The sequence below is a fragment of the Eurosta solidaginis genome, chromosome 2 (genome assembly GCF_040869045.1).
Source record: "Eurosta solidaginis isolate ZX-2024a chromosome 2, ASM4086904v1, whole genome shotgun sequence".
In the NCBI taxonomy this organism is placed as follows: domain Eukaryota; kingdom Metazoa; phylum Arthropoda; class Insecta; order Diptera; family Tephritidae; genus Eurosta; species Eurosta solidaginis.
In genome coordinates, this window is record NC_090320.1 from 192,355,221 (window position 1) to 192,369,236 (window position 14,016).

General features: G+C 36.0%; 1 protein-coding gene across 13 annotated transcripts in view; it reads left to right on the forward strand.

The window, feature by feature from the left end:
- The window catches only part of kis (kismet), a 256,293-nt gene that overhangs the window by 53,877 nt on the left and 188,400 nt on the right, over nt 1-14,016 (forward strand). For 3 of the 13 annotated variants that reach the window (XM_067766694.1, XM_067766696.1, XM_067766703.1), the window contains exon 1: nt 6,657-7,037. The exons of 4 other annotated variants lie outside the window; for them this stretch is intronic. The gene's annotated coding sequence lies outside the window, so the exon portion shown is untranslated. Of the gene's footprint in view, nt 1-6,655; nt 7,038-14,016 lie in introns of those variants that run through there. 6 more of the 13 variants (XM_067766688.1, XM_067766695.1, XM_067766697.1 and 3 more) reach the window with 4 other exon arrangements.

Here is a 14,016-nt window from a genome sequence, read left to right on the forward strand (position 1 = left end):
ACATTGTTGTTTTCTTTGCCTTTGGGATAGCCGAGATCGAAGCGCACATTATGTAATAAAAAAGGAGAATGTTATTTTTCCTCCATTACACATCAAGCTTGGATTAGTCAAGAATTTTTTTAAGGCGCTAAACAAAAATGAAAAGCATTCGATTATATTCAAACAATATTCCCAAAATTATCCGCTTCAAAAATTTCTGAAGGTGTTTTTGTTGGTCCACAAATCCGAAAACTACTACAGAGCTCAACATTCGAGAAGTTACTATCACCCGATGAAAAGGCTGCTTGGAACTCATTTAGGCTGATTGTTTCAAATTTTTTAGGAAATAATCGGGGTCCAAATTATAAGGAAATCATTTCTGATTTACTAACCAACTATTCGAAAAACGGTAAGTAGGAATATGATATGATTTTTCTATATTCATCATAATTGTAACCTCTAAATTACATAAACATATAATTTCAGGTGCAAACATGTCTTTAAAAATGCATTTCTTACACTCCCATTTGGATTTTTCCCTTCAAATCTTGGTGATGTCAGTGACGAGCATGGAGAACGATTTCACCAACAACTTAAGTCAATGGAGGATCAAGGATTCTGGAACGAAAATATGATGGGGGATTATAATTGGTTTCTTATACGAGAATCCAATCCAGAAAATTACAGTAGACAAGCAAAAAGCAGAAACTATTTTTAAATATTTCAATTACTAAATTTTGTAGAATTTCTTTAATAAAAGTATCTTAAATAGCTAAATAAACGAAAATATTAAAAATACGTATTTTCCCTTCATTCACTTAATTGTTAATAATATTACCGTTTATCCATGGATTTTCATGAAATAAAGCTTGCCTGATTTGGAATATTCACAGTTTTACGATCATCTAATAAAAGTTGTAAGTTTTTGTCTCTTTCAATTTTTTACGAATTAAAGAAGAAAAAAAAAGATGGAAATTTTTAATACATAAACTCGATTTTTTATAATGCGATGCAAATTACTCTGAAACCAAAAGTATTTAAAAAAATGGTATTTAAACAATTTTAAGGTAATTTTATTTGCTATTATATGCTGTTTTCTAGAAAACAAAAAAAAAAAAAAAACAAAAACGTATCCATAGAATTTTAAATTTCGACCATTTTTATAATTAGCGGAATATAGCAAATAAAAAAAAAAATAGTGGTGATCCAGGGTAATGCAAAAAGTTTAATTTTGTAGAGCAGTGTAGTTTGCGGTTGAACTTTAACCTTAAAAAACTTTTGGACTAGTAAACTGAGCACAATATCATCTTACAATTTGTTTAAGATCCTTCAATTTCCTATAAGAACTTGTATTACTCGTAATTTTCGGTACTATTCTTTAAAGCATATGTAAATTTCTATTGGAAAACGATATAGGGTGATATTCAACTCAGCTGGCGATTTATAGATTTTCTGCAGTAACTTTTAACCTATTGATTTTTTTTAAATAACATTAATTGAAATTGAAAGATTTACAACAGAGTTTAAAAGTTTCTTGAAGCGATTAATGGTCTCAAATTTAGGGTGAAATTGTTAACCGTGTGTTGAGCTGCGTTAAGTCAGCTGAGCAAGGTCAGCAGAACAAAAACCCTTTATATACAAAATTAGGTTCTCATTAAGTGCCGCATTTGCGAATTAAGTGCTCTTATATTTTTCGAGAAATTTAGTGCTCTGTCAGCTTAACATTCAAATGAATAAGAATATGGTGACAGTGTTTAAACCAGGGATGCACCTTAACGTTAAGCTAATCGTTTATCAAAAAATTTCCACCGTTTCCGTTGAAACACTTCGAAATATTATCGATAAAGAAATTATCAAGATAAATTGTATCTCGTTTTTAACCGAAACGAAAAGCTTTCGTTAACGTTAAAAACGTTAACAAAAACGTGATACTTTATATTTGAATTGTGCTGGCAATGCTATAGCCATGGTGAAGCCGTAAGGTGGCAACAACGAGCGCACATACACACACAAACTCTATGTAATTTGTTTGTGTAATTCGTTGGCGGTAATGTCAAAAATACTCTGAGAAATGTTTGTACTGTCAAAATTCATGAGAAAAGTTGCAATCAGCTTGGCTAATGCTTTCACCTTTAATGACTCCGCCATCAATCAGCTTTGCCAGCATAGTTTGAAATTAATAATCAACATAAACGATTTGATTTCGTTTGGATATGGCAGAAAACGAAACGAAATCATTTCGTTAATTTGACGATCTTAACGTTAATAAACGAAACGAAATGACTTCGTTTCGTTTATTAACGTTGATTATCGTAACGAAATGATATCGTTTCGTTGGTTAAGCATGCCTGGTTTAAACAAAACATAAAATCAAATTACTATAAAACGTATATGGAGTTCTTACTTTGCAGACGCTTCTGTACTAGTCTTTAGGCACCGGAAAGCTCGAGAATCTCACAATTTTTCCAAAACATGAGAATGCTGACAATTTCCATCTACAGGTCACAGGTTTTTTGGCTCAAATTGTCGAAGTTAATTGTTCCTATGGCGAAAGCTGTGATTGGGTGTTGGTTGCCGATTTTTGGTAAGTGCATCAATCACATGTACGGAAATAATTACAAACTACCAAAAAAGCAGTCCCTATACAACTTAATAGTAGCTATGTCATAATCAATGGCATGAAGACTTGTGACTTCAGTGCTTGTAAAGATACAAATCCCATCACATAAGATTTTCGATGCAGCATCGTGCGCTGAGCGACAAATAGCACATCACCAGCGCCATCTGACACGCAAAAGTAGTAAACTCTCAACTTTTGTTGCCAGCAAAGCATAAGAAGAAGAATTTAACGTTTGTTTTGGCTATGAATGCTTTTAGACTTTGCAAGTATAATTATTTTTCCCACTCCTTGGTGCTTTTCTAACATTTTCCACGATTAAAAATTGGATTTTAATAAATGAACAGGAGACGAGATATGTTAGAAAGCATATTTCTTGTGTAGTGAGAATATTTATAACAGTCCTTCGTGAAATTTTTATACCTTTCATGAAAATGAAATGGTATATTAATTTCGTCACGAAACCGAAAATTGTAAGTCCTTAAAGGAAAATAGATAGACCCACCATTAAGTATATATAGTATATATATATAGTATATATATATAGTATATATATATATATATATATATTTTCGCAAATTTTAGCCCCATTTTAACAGCTAGAAGCTTCAAATTTCACCAAATACTTACGTATATAGCATATATTGTTGTCCCAAAAAATCATAGAGATCGGTTGTATATATAGTATATATCTCATACAACTGATTGTTCAGATAAGAAACTTTTCGCAATTTCTACCCCATTTTAACAGCTATAAGCTTCAAATTTCACCGATTGCTTACGTATATAGCATATATTGTTGTCTGAAAAAATCATAGAGATCGGTTGTATATATAGTATATATCTCATACAACCGATTGTTCAGATAAGAAACTTTTCGCAATTTCTACCCCATTTTAAGAGCTATAAGCTTCAAATTTCACCGATTGCTTACGTATATAGCATATATTGTTGTCTGAAAAAATCATAGAGATCGGTTGTATATATAGTATATATCTCATACAACCGATTGTTCAGATAAGAAACTTTGCGCAATTTCTGCCCCGTTTTAACAGCTAGAAGCTTCAAATTTCACAAAATGCTTACGTATATAGCATATATTGTTGTCTGAAAAAATCATAGAGATCGGTGGTATATATATTATATACTTCATATAAACTCTCATTTTTGCCCCTTTTTTATGGCTAGAAGCTTCAAAATTTATCAAATTTCATCAAATAGTTACGTTTACGTCATATATTTTTGAAATACGTGATTCGTAGTCATAGTTTTTACATGCAGACCACAAAAAAGGTGCAGCTTTGCATCCTCACACAGATTACCTACCTATTTTTATACCTTTCATGAAAATGAAATGGTATATTAATTTCGTCACGAAACCGAAAATTGTAAGTCCTTAAAGGAAAATAGATAGACCCACCATTAAGTATACCGAAATAATCAGGTTGAAGAGCTGAGTTGATTTAGCCATGTCCGTCTGTCCGTCTGTCTGTTTGTATGCAAACTAGTCCCTCAATTTTTGAGATATCTTGATAAAATTTGGTGAGCGGGTGTATTTGGGTGTCCGATTAGACATTTGTCGGAACCGACCGGGTCGGACCACTATAGCATATATCCTCCATACAACCGATTTTTCAGAAAAAGAGGATTTTTGTAATATCTTACCCAATTTAACAGATTGAAGCTTCAAACTTCACCATATACTTTCGTATATTGCACATATTGTTGCCTGAAAAAATTGATGAGATGTATGCAAACTAGTCCCTCAATTTTTGAGATATCTTGATAAAATTTGGTGAGCGGGTGTATATGGGTGTCCGATTAGACATTTGTCGGAACCGACCGGATCGGACCACTATAGCATATATCCTCCATACAACCGATTTTTCAGAAAAAGAGGATTTTTGTAATATCTTACCCAATTTAACAGATTGAAGCTTCAAACTTCACCATATACTTTCGTATATTGCACATATTGTTGCCTGAAAAAATTGATGAGATCGGTCGTATATATAGTATATACCCCGCACAACCGATTTTTCAGATAAGGAACTTTTCGTAATTACTGCCCCATTTTAAGAGCTAGAGGCTTCAAATTTCAACGAATGCTTAGGTATATAGCATATATTGTTGTCTGAAAAAATCATAAAGATCGGTGGTATATATAGTATATGTATGGTGGTATATATAGTATATATATATAGTATATATATATATATATATATATTTTCGCAAATTTTAGCCCCATTTTAACAGCTAGAAGCTTCAAATTTCACCAAATACTTACGTATATAGCATATATTGTTGTCTCAAAAAATCATAGAGATCGGTTGTATATATAGTATATATCTCATACAACTGATTGTTCAGATAAGAAACTTTTCGCAATTTCTACCCCATTTTAACAGCTATAAGCTTCAAATTTCACCAAATGCTTAAGTATATAGCATATATTGTCTGAAAAAATCATAGAGATCGGTTGTATATATAGTATATATCTCATACAACCGATTGTTCAGATAAGAAACTTTGCGCAATTTCTGCCCCGTTTTAACAGCTAGAAGCTTCAACTTTCACCAAATGCTTACGTGTATAGCATATATTGTTGTCTGAAAAAATCATTGAGATCGATGGTATATATAGTATATATCTCATACAACCGATTGTTCAGTTAAGAAACTTTGCGCAATTTCTGCCCCTTTTTAACAGCTAGACGCTTCAAATTTCACCATATGCTTACGTATATAGCATATATTGTTGTCTGAAAAAATCATAGAGATCGGTGGTATATATATTATATACCCCATATGAACTCAATTTTTGCCCCCTTTTTACGGCTAGAAGCTTCAAAATTCATCAAATTTCATCAAATAGTTACGTTTACGTCATATATTGTTGAAATACGTGATTCGCAGTCATAGTTTTTACACCCAGACCACAAAAAACCAGAAACTTTGCATCCTCACACAAAGTACCTACCTGTTTTTTATTTTATATTTATCTTAAAAATCGTTAAGGTATGCAGATCTGTTCACTATATATTTCTTATCTTATACATCCGATTATTCGGAGATTACGAACGGGATAAGATTATTGTTCAGCCCCATTCATGAAAGGTATGAAGTCTTCGGCACAGCCGAAAGTCAACCTAGATGTTGCGTTTGTAAATATGAAGGAACTTCAGACTTGGCAATTGATGTTTGTTACGCCTTGTCCATTCACATACAAAATTTCGCGAAGCACTTTTATAAACATTCTCCCTATACAACAAAATTACTTGCTAACATGTTTTATGTCGCATTTGATTGTTATGTTGCAGTTTTTAATTGCGAAAAATGTTAGAAATTTTACCAACCAGTAGGAAAAACAATTTCACTTGCGAAGTGTGCCAACACCCTTAGCCAAAGCAAATGTCAAATTCTTCTTCTTATGATTTGCTTGGAACAAAATTTGGGAGATGGCTACTTCTCAATATCAGATAGCGCCAGTGTCGCTCATTCTACCGTTCTCCATAAAAATATGTGCAATCTACTCATAATGCATAAGCTTGTGTTAAACTCATTTATATGAAAAAGTGCTTATGTGTCGGAACTATAAGTATGTAATTCTGTCATATTTACAAACGCAACAACTTGCGCGATTGTGACGATCTTCATTTGAACATGAGAAATTTCATTGTCCATATTGTACGGTTAAGTTTAGCGGCCGTGTGACGTGCAAAACGCTTAGTCCAAAACAAACCCAGTGAACTTATAACTTTTATTTTGTTGGTAGTTTGATGGTAGATATATGTATGTATATTTGTGTAGGGTATATAAATATGTATATAAGCTATGAGTTTTGCAATTATTTTTAGCAATTCCAACTTAGAGTAACTAATTTCATTTCAGTTAAGTTTTGTTTTGGCTATTTGCTAGAAAAGCTAGGTTAATGAACTTTTTCTTTTCTTATTTTTTAATGTGTATCTTTTCGTTTCTTTTGTTATATCATCGGATTTGCCAACAATTTCGAATCATAGTTTAACGCTGAAAGCTTTGTGAGCTACACGTCACCTACAAATACGGAGGCTTTACCAAAATCAAACTATCTACCTAGGCAAGAGATGTCTTATGCCCGTTGAAGAAGGGGCAACACCCATCTATATACATTCTATGTCCTTTTAACATTGGTATGTCATTGGAGTTGGCGTCTTGCCACACTTCACAAACTTAAATATAAAATATAAATGGACTGGTATGTTAAGTGACTTGTAGAGCATGTTTGTCGAGAGAGGACCTAGCCCAAAGTAGCTTTTATTGGCTAGAGTGATTCTTCGCTGGACTTCAAAGCTAAAGTTGTTGTTTGTGTTAATGCTGGTTCCCAAATAAATGAAGTCTTACTTTTTCGAAATTATGGCTGTCGACAGTGGCGTGGTTGCCAAGGCGCAAATGCACTGACTCAGGTAATTCGTTTTGTCCTCATTCATACTCAGACCCATCTTTTTCGATTGTTAACCTGAAAAAATGCAAGTCCATGTGTTGCACTAGGAAAGCAGTACCGATTCATAGAAAAATTATTGCGGACTACGAAATTGAGCATCCCCAGCGGGTTACGTACCGCATCTGTGTCCTTATCGCTACAACAACAACAACGAAATTGGGCAGACAACAAATTTAACGAATTTAGGGGTTACAATGGATTTTAAGCGTGATGCCTTTGCGTATTTTAAAAAATCTCGGGATTTTCGTAACTTGAAAAAACCGGGTCTCCCTGCCTGGCATCCCCAGTGTGTAAGTACGAATAAACATGGGATCAATAAATGCTTCATGCCAGTTTTTTTTTCTTGTTTTTGTTAACCGTTACGATTACATTTTTTTGTTTTTTGCATTGCCTTCTTTGTACCTGTAAAATATGTGCGAAAGCTTGTATTAGAAATGTACATACATATGTATGTTTGTATGCGAGTAGCTGTGAACATACAGGTTCTCAGCTAGTTCTCAAGTATTTCAGATACACATACTTTTTTTTATATATCCAATAGATAAATATTGAGAGCGTAGCAGATTGATCAAAACCAGTGTTGCCAGGTGATGACAAAACAAGAAGCTAGATTGGCAAAAAAAAAGGTTAGAAAAAGCTAAATTTAGAAAAAAAGAAGCAAAAAACTGCCAGAAATTTTTTTGGGTAATTCATAAAATTTTTTTTTATATTTTAGTTTACACATTTGTAAATAAAAACATAAACATAACTTCTTGTTTCAAAACATATCAGGCACATTTTCCTTGACTAGCACATGGAATTACTTTAAATGATTGCATATGTGTATATACATAAAAAAAATATTACAAACTAATTATTTATATAAAATATTCCCCGTCTGAAGAATCAGAAGAGCTTAAGTCTGCGTATAAAGTTTGGCTATTTACCATAAATATGAGATCATCGGTAATTTCAAAATCCTTACAACATTTAGATAAGCGTTTTAACGAGCATCTAATATTAAGCAGCGCATTAAGCATTTTAATTTTTAGTTTGTTCCTTAATTTAGTTTTCAGAATTTCCATGCCACTAAAAATTCTTTCAACCTCCGCGTTACTGAGTGGTAATACTAAAAAACTAAATATGATTTCGACAAGTTCTAAAAAAGGAGGTTCGTTTAATGCATTTTTATGTTCTCGGACTTCCGACCAAAATTCCATGGTGGAGTGTACATTTTGCCATTGTATTGTTATAAGTTTTCGCCACTGCATCTCTATTAATGCTATTTGACTTGAAGAATAACTATACTTCTCTTTTTCAAAGTAAGAAAATACATCTGGCTTTGAAACTTTTAACGAATTTTCAGCAGAAAAAGAATTAATCTTTTGTAGAGAACTCATATTATTAGGTATTAGGTGTTCACAGGAACTATTGAAATTATTTTATTTTAGAAATTATTAAAAATACATTCGGAGTAAAAAAGGCTAGAAAAAAGTCACGAAGCTAAACCCAAAATTTCGAGGCTAAAGGCAAAAAAAAAGGCTAAATCTAGCCTCCCAACACTGACTGGCTAACCTGGCAACACTGATCAAAACATGTATATGCGCAGGGACCCAACCTACGATTTGAAAACAAATCAAAACCCAGAACGTCTAGTTAGTTAGAAAGTTAATAGCCCCGTCACATACAATTTTTGATGCAGCAGCGTGCATAGTATCGACAGATAAGTAATATTTTCTAACTTCGAAATTTTTTCACAACTCGCTGGTACATTTTCAACATTTTCAAAATCAAAAACTGCATTTTAAAGAATGAATAGCAGACTGCATAATAACATTATTTTTATCAGAAAATATAAAAATATTTACTCTTGATAAATATGATTTCGTTGTGTAGGCAGTGTTTCGCGAAGTTTTGTAAGTGATCGTCTGGTTCTCTTTTGCATCAAAAACCACGTGAATGGGAAACTCCATTCCGGGCAAATTAAAAACTTGCATTGTTATTGAGGGTGGAGTCGTGTGTAGAAGTCCACGAAAGTGGGGAAAGCTTCTGACCGCCATTCACCTGGAAATTGCCAGAGCGATTCTTTGCATGCGGTTCAAGCAGCTCACTACTTCCGGTCTCTTGCGGCCAATTATCCTCTGGGTAGCCACACATCCGTTTAGTGGTGAGCTAATGTGAGAAGGCGACAACCTGGCTAGGCCACTCTGACATAATCGGTTTAAGGGCTAGCCGGGGGATCTCCCATGTTATTGTAGCGACAGCGTCTCTTCACCACTAGGTGCGGCTGCAAGCGGGCGTCTGTCTTGGAGCAAGCCCGCCACGTCAAACGATAACCGTTTAAACGGTTAAGCGCCATTTAAGTAAGTAAGTAAGATCGATTTATTACCGAAAAGTTATCGATCTTTCATGAAAAACTTATCCATTTGTTAAAGAAAACATCGATTTGTTTTCGGAGTGTTCCCAATCTGTTTTCGACGTTTTATCGATTTGTTATCGATCATTCATAGGAAAGAAGCGGTATGAGTTGAAACTTGTCGGTATAAGTGGTTACCAATAAGAAGCCGACGAAGCTCTTCTCAAATAACCAGAAATTATTTGTTTCTGGTAAAGTGACATCTGTTGTGGTTTAACTTCAAACCCTGGCAAGCTCTATATAAATAAAAAAAAAAGCTTCTAGACGTAAACCTGTATGTTTACACTTCGAACTTCACGAGTAATTGGTACTTACGCCTAATAAATATTTCTGAGGCAAAGTCAACGCCGAGCTAAGCTTGATCACCCAGCTACTGTTTTTAATGTTACTAATGTGAAATCAATAGTTTCACTAATTTTGTTGGTATTTTTAGTATTGCTTCTTGAAACTCGTTATTGTTGTTAATTATTACTATTCGGACCGGACCCGTGCGCATCTTGCGCAACCAATATAAGTCTCTTATCAAATATCAACAGAAATCAGCTGTTCTATCGTGCTTTCAACTTTTATCGTCTGCGCCGCGTTAGCGACTCTGCTTTGATGCCGAACGCAGCTGCATGGGAGCTGAATATTATTGTAAATGAGATATGTATGTAATTGTTAGTCAAAATCGCGTTACAGAAATCATTGTAAACTAATGTTTATCCAAGTATTTATATATACTGGTCTTCTTAAACTGAGTTAATTCAGTTTCAATTTAACTGTTATCAATAACTCTACAAAGCTCTATTCAATTAACTATTAACCCCAAAATTCTAGTCAATGAACTAGAATGTTACTGACTAGTTTGGCCTTTGGCCACATGCGTTTTTGTAAATCTGTTACTATACATATTCTAGGTGCATATGAACTATATTTAGATATATGCCAACGATATATTTACATATATTATTAAATTTATTGTATATACAGTGATGTTCTATGAAATAGAGCCAGGCAGTTGCTAGACCATGTAAATGAAATTAACTCAGCAACCGGTGGTGTAAACATGTTAAGCTTAAGCCGTAATCCCGAGAATACAAAATTCATTAGAGCATCATATTGTGACGAATATTCACATCACTAATTAAATGCACAACAACAAAAACATTAAAGTAAGCTACATAAACACATTAATCGTCATTTACCCACATACATGCAAGGCAACGAAGAGATAATTCACACACACAGATGTAGTTAGTCATCGGTCGAAGTAGTACTCACATATACACGCGCATATGGCTATGCGAGAGGCTATAAACGTGTGTCTGTAGTTTATAGATAGTAGCGTATAGCTGGCAACCAAGTAGAAAATTCTAGCAGAAGAACGTATAGACATTTGGGCAGAGGGTATAAAAGCAGCACAAGCTGATTAATTGCGAAGTACTCTTAAAGTAGTCTAATAAAGACCATTTTGTAATACAGAATATTGGAGTGTTTTATTGAACAGCTTAGCGATACGAACGTAAGCAGAAGGTTGCAAATAAGCGGAATTTCTCTAAATTCGTTACAATATTATCGCAGTTATATAAAATAGAGCCAAGTGAAATTTCTTAGCTTTAATAGTGTCCTGTGATATCACTGTTTGAGTTTTCATGAGAAGGCCAATAGAAATTGATGAAATATAATTAATTTGAAATAGATAAATGCAAGGTGCGATAACCTCACAAGAGATTTAAGGCCGAGCTTCTTTTTCAATTTGCGTTGTGGTTCTTTTAATTTTTCCTACAAATTGGCGGGACGGGACCTACATGTTTTACGCCGATACCGAACGGTTTCTCTGAGAAGGTTTTCATGGCAGAAATACACTCGGAGTGTTTGCCAAATCACCGCCGAGGGACGACCCCACTTTGGAAACACTTTTTTATAATTGATAAGTGGAATATGGGAACATAGTAAGTGTAAATAAAAGGTTAAACTTTTGTATCTAACATATTGACCGGTAATCTATATATATAAAAATCAAATTCTGTGTGTGTGTGTTCGCTATGGAAACGTATTTCCCACACTTCAATCATCACCAAATTTTGTTTATAGGCTCCTTCGATCAACGGGAAGGTTTTAGGCTAAAAATAATTTCGATATATAAAAGGGGCGTGGCACCTCCAATACAAATGGAATCTTTGGTGCTGCATAACTCTGAAGGTATACATGCCAGAACATTGAAATTCAGTAAGGAGTTATATGAAGTCAATCCCTAACACTACCAAAAAAATGTGGAATTAGGAAAAAGGGGGCGTGGAACCTCCCATACAAATGGAATATATCATACTGCATATCTCTGGATGTAGTAATGGTAGGTAGGTAGGTAGGTTGAACTGGCCGGTCCATGAGGACCTCACATAGACTGATTGAGTCCGTAGTGTTACCAGAAGTTTGTTTTAACGACCAAACTGAAAAACCCTATCAAAAACCAGGACCTATGTTATAAAATAACTCCGTCCTCTTGGCAAATACTAGAAGCTTCCTAGGACTTAAGCCACTTGCTGCTTCTAGATCTGACAGCTGTATCACTCCTAATAGCTGGAGTCTTAGCCTGGCAAGTGCAGGGCACGAGCACAGAACGTGCTCGATCGTGTCCTCCTCCAACCCGCACTTCCTACACCTGCTATCACTGACCAAGCCTAATTTAAAGGCATGTGACGCCAGAAGGCAGTGTCCAGTCAGAATACCCGTCATGAGTCTACAGTCCTCTCTTTTTAATGATAGAAGCAACTGTGTTAGTCTAAGGTTGTAAGACCTACACATAATCTTCGACACTTTACAGCCCCGCGCTTGAACCCACGCCTTTTCTGCTTGGTCGATCATGTGCACCTCTCGCATTCGCTTAATCTCGCCCAATCTAATTGGGACGTCTACGGAGCAAGCTTCAAGGGATGCGCCCTTTTTAGCTAATTCGTCCGCTTTTTCATTCCCATCTATTCCCATATGCCCTGGGACCCAATATAGATGTATGCTTCTCCCTGTCCCGATTCTCTCCAGAGACTGCTTACACTCTAACACGCATTTAGATGCTGTGCTATGCGAGATTATTGCCTTAATTGCTGCTTGACTGTCAATATAAAAGTTAACACGGCTGCAGCTTAAGCTATTCTCTTCCAGGGTTTCTACTGCTTTGGTTACGGCTAATATTTCCGCTTGGAAAACGCTACAGTAATCCGGCAGCCTGTAGGATCTGCTTAATGCCGGATCAGCGCAGTATACCGCAGACCCTACTCCTTCCACTATTTTGGAACCATCGGTGTACACATGTAGCGCCTCGTCCGCCATTTGCGCACCCTTGCGCCAACCGTCCACCTCTATTGTGGCCTTAAGATCTCCCTCAAAGTGCAGGTAGGGAATCATGTAGTCTGTTCGTCTTGTGACTGAGGACGCTATACTACTATGGCCATATGGTCGGCGCTCAAGCTGCCCCGAAGCATCGAGCCTGGTTGCGGTCGTTAACGCTTTGTTCTTTGCTACCAGGTCTACAGGTGGAATGTGCAGAATGGCATACAGTGCAGCCGTCGGGGTTGTTTTCAGGGCTCCCGTAATGCAAAGCATCGATAGTCTGCATACCCCCTCTAATTTTTTGAGGTATGTTGTTTTTTGTGTGGCTTTCCACCAAACAAGAACTCCATAGTATAGAATAGGGCTTACAATCGCTGTAAAAACCCAATGAGAAAGAGAGGGTGATAGGCCCCACGTACACCCCAGCATTCTTTTACATGCATAGAGTGCCGTTGAGGCCTTCTTGACCCTCTCCTCCAAGTTGAGCTTCCATGACAGCTTACTGTCTAGGATGATTCCTAGATATTTTGTGCAAGGTTTCTCCTGTAAGGTCACCGCTCCTAACTTAGGCCTGGTCCACCTTGGGACCTTGTACCTCTTTGTAAACAAGACCATATCCGTCTTCTCCGCATTGACTTTCAGCCCGACATTAGATGCCCAGGTATGAATATCCCGAAGCGCCCGATCCATCAAAGAACTAATCGTTGGAAGGCATTTTCCACTTATGACAATTGCAACGTCATCTGCGTAAGCCGTAAGTTTTACGGGTCCCTCATCGAATTGCCTGAGCAGTTGGTTGATGACCAGTGTCCACAGCAGAGGTGATAGCACCCCTCCCTGCGGCGTGCCCCTGTCCACTGATTTCGTGGCCTCGTACAATCCCCATTGTGATGTAATCTTTCTGCAATTTAGCATGCAGCCGATCCATCTGATTAAGGCAGGATGTACTTTAATGTAATTAAGACCATCCATAATCGCCCATTTTGCAACATTATTGAAAGCCCCGGCAATGTCCAAGAAGACTCCTAGAGCATACTCCTTATATTCCAGGGATTTCTCTATGCTTATTACCACCCTATGCAATGCGGTGTCTACCGACTTGCCTTTGGTGTACGCATGCTGTGTTGTGGAGAGCAGCTTTTCATCCACGTTGGACTTTATGTACACATCTATCAGCCTCTCAAAGGTTTTGAGCAGTAATGATGTTAAGCTAATGGGTCTATAGTCTTTGGGATAC